This window comes from Camelina sativa, chromosome 17 (assembly GCF_000633955.1).
Source record: "Camelina sativa cultivar DH55 chromosome 17, Cs, whole genome shotgun sequence".
NCBI lineage: Eukaryota > Viridiplantae > Streptophyta > Magnoliopsida > Brassicales > Brassicaceae > Camelina > Camelina sativa.
The window spans coordinates 26,864,744-26,868,495 of NC_025701.1; the positions used below are offsets into that span (position 1 = coordinate 26,864,744).

The 3,752-nt window shown below is 37.3% G+C and overlaps 1 long non-coding RNA gene across 1 annotated transcript; it reads right to left on the reverse strand.

Annotated features, from left to right (window-relative positions):
• LOC104758093 lies at positions 2,916-3,295 on the reverse strand. The gene is made up of 3 exons (XR_762623.1): positions 3,254-3,295; positions 3,067-3,166; positions 2,916-2,993 (listed from the first exon to the last, which is right to left on the reverse strand). It is a non-coding gene; the product is annotated as an uncharacterized LOC104758093 (long non-coding RNA).

A 3,752-nucleotide genomic window follows, 5' to 3' on the forward strand; every position in this document is an offset into this window, starting at 1 on the left:
AAAAAAAACAAAGTTACTCACCAAGCCTTGTTTGACTTGTTGATAAGATGTTGGCCCAGATAAGTGCATGTGAGGACCGAGACCATTACGGTCTGACATGCGAGCTTTGGAATAGATTCGACTCCTTTCTTGTGCTTCTTCAGTCTCCCACTGAGCAACCATTACTTTCCACAGGTCACCCTCGATCCATTTAGGTTGCACTCGACTAGTCCTAACGTCGCTAACCATGTTTTTCATCCGTCGTTGGCATATGTCATAGAAATACTGTTGCACTGTTCCTGTTATTAAAGGATCCCAAGTGTGTGTTTTCTATGAAAAAAGGAAAATAAAATTACATTAGTGAACAACAACTTAATCAAAACCTATCTATGAATGAAACTCTGAACATAAAACTATACCGCAAACTTAAGGAAGTATCTTTCTCGTCTATCCGGAGGCACACATGACCAATTGTAGAATGGACCATCAAATTTGTTTGTAAAAACTCTAGTAATCTTCCTAACCAGTGCTGATTTTGCATCACGAGTAAACCTCACATAACAAAAGAATCAAGTCAGTTCTTTNACGTTTAGAGCCCTCAACGTGTCTTCCTGGAGTTCCGGCAAGACTGGATCTAACTCTACGAAGTTGTGACCTTGAGAAGAAGGATGACTTTGAGCATGAGAGGCTGCATTTGGAGATCTCGCAGAATCTTCCAATGGATTCGATTNGAAACTAGAACACGGTTGTAAGTCTAACTAATTTACAAACTAGAACACGGTTATTTCAGAATTTGTTTCACAACTAACTAGAACACGGTTAGTTAAAATCGTTTACTACACACTGAAACAGACATTAAACACATTCACTTGTTTACTACAATCTGAAGCCAACCAATAAAAGACATGAAACACTGAAACACGGTTGACAGAAACTAGAACACGGTTGTAAGTCTAACTAATTTACAAACTAGAACACGGTTGTTTCAGAATTTGTTTCACAACTAACTAGAACACAGTTAGTTAAACCAATCAGACAACAAAAATCAACCAACCAATAACAGACATGAATCCCAAAGAGTATTTACTACAATCAGACAACAAAAATCAACCAACTAACTAGAACACGGTTGTAAAATTATGAAAAGTAGACATACCAAGTCGTGTTAGGCTTCGGTTCCGGAGAGAGGACGGTGGTGAACTTATGACGGTCCGGCACCATAAGTATCACGTTTAGAGCCCTCAACGTGTCTTCCTGGAGTTCCGGCAAGACTGGATCTAACTCTACGAAGTTGTGACCTTGAGAAGAAGGATGACTTTGAGCATGAGAGGCTGCATTTGGAGATCTCGCAGAATCTTCCAATGGATTCGATTGAACCGGTGGATTGTTCATCACTTCGGTTGATGACCGAGATGGATGCTCTACACCAACTCGATTCACGAAGTTTTGAAAAAGGACCTGCGGTGGTGGATAGTTTCTGACCTGCAGTGCCGCGAATGTCAATATCTGGGGAGAAACGCGGACTTCTTCTTGAGGCGTCGGAGGCGTAGGATTTTCAGCCGCCGGAGTGAAGTTGTATTGACGCGGTAGAGGGTTGAGTCTTCTCACCTTAGTCGATGGATTAGAGCCACCGGGGCTGAGAGAAGCGTTGGGGGCAACATTTCTCTTGCGTCCAGGCTTCTTGACAAGAGGCATCTTCATTGTTACGGCGAAGAACGGCGAAGAACAGCAAAGATTAGGGTTTCGATGTTAGAGAGAAAACGGCGAAGAACACAAAGAAGAAGAAAGGTGAGAATGATTAGAGATTAGGTTAACGATTAGGGTTAGGTCGTGTGTGATGGGCCGTTAATGGATTTTGTGTTTAATTAACCCAATAAGCTTCAATATAGTCGCCTATCAGTCCCTAAGTGGTTGGTATTTGCAAAGACTATTTTAAAAAAAAATGTTGGGCTTGTTTAAGAAGTCTATAATCTAGTCAATTAACGGATCGGGATAATTAAACCCAAGTATTTTGAACTTAGTCACTTAATAGTCGCTAATCAGTGGCTTAATTAATCCTTTTAAATCCATATAATTTAATTTATATATTTTTAAACATAACATTTAATATATTTGGCTTAATTTATATATTTTTAAACATAACATTTAATATATATTACATATTATTTAGAACACAATTCAGGATATATTACATATTATTTATTGCACAAATTTGACATAAACATAATTAGGAGGATTCTTTATCATCTGGTTCTTCATCATCCGAACATGATAAATTACACAAGAATTCATCTTCAGGTTCCACATCCTCAACGGCGTAATCTAGATTTATTAGGTGTACTTCCTCTTCCAAATTGTCAAGTACAATATCTTCATTTTCGGTTTGCAAAAGAGTCGTCTCTGAACTGTTGACATATTCTCCAGAAATGTTTCCCCTCGGATTCACCTTTAGAACATTGAACCATATTTGCTTCGGTTTTTTAATGTATGGATACAGAATATAACACACTTGTTCTGCTTGAGAGGCTGCATTTGCAAATTATGAAAGTTACATTAGCATTTCAACAATAATGTTTTATTTATAGATAAGTAAATACACATATATATATATATATATACTTACCTAGAATAAATGGTTCGTATTTATTGTACTTTCTTGTTGAAAGTACGTCTATGACACCACCATTGCTGATCCGAGTGCCTCTACCGATAATAGGTTCATACCACTTGCACTTAAAAAGTGTGATTCTCAAATTAACCATCCCCTCATATTGAAGCTCTATGATATCAGTTATGGTTCCGTAGAAATCTGCTGCATCAGATTCATCCGTATAATTTTCACCCTTAGCACATACCCCATAGTTACATGTGTTACGTCCAGCGCCGTGATTCTCTGTATGAAACAAATAGGCTCTTGTAAAATACATTGGCCATATTTTGACCTTGTTCAAAGGTCCATGCACTATCTCTTGAACCCAAGTAGGAAATGGATTTGTGGCGTTCCAGTAAGTAACCTGCATATATATGTATAAGTTACTTTCAATAATTTTAATAAGTATTTATATATGGAATATTAATGTCACACACATATTCTTTAACCCATAAATGATATTCGTCTGCTCTTTTGGCGGAGAGTTCCTTCTCGGGAAGTCCTGGATATTTTGCTGAAAGAAAATCCTCGAACATACTATGTATACAAGACAAACAAAAATATATGAGAGATCATAGCAAATTATATATAATTTGAGTGATCCCTACTTAATTATATATATACCTCTCAATTGGCTTGAAATAGTCACAATTTCTTAAAACATATGCGTGGGCGCTTTGGTAGTCTCGGCTTGAGAGCCATGTTTCATGCATTTCCCCACTTGGACGGCCAACGTGAGTAAATATAGAAGGTACTCCAGGCACATGATATATAGGGTTTTCACCTTCATCAAATCTTGTTAACCTGACCAAATGATTGAAAATTAAATATATATTCACACAATAAATTCAAATCTTGATCATTTACCTTGATTTTGTTTGTATGTTCTCGGCAAAATAGTGCTCTGAGAAGTATGCAATCTCGTCATTGATATATGATTCAACAATTGATCCTGCTGCATACCTTTTGTTCTTTGCTTTTCCTTTCAATTTTTTAAAAAATCTTTCAAAAGGATACATCCACCTATATTGGAAAGGACCTCCTAATTCAGCTTCGTAAGGGAGATGTATAGGCAGGTGCTCCATCACATCAAAAAAGGATGGTGGAAAGATCTTTTCCAAGT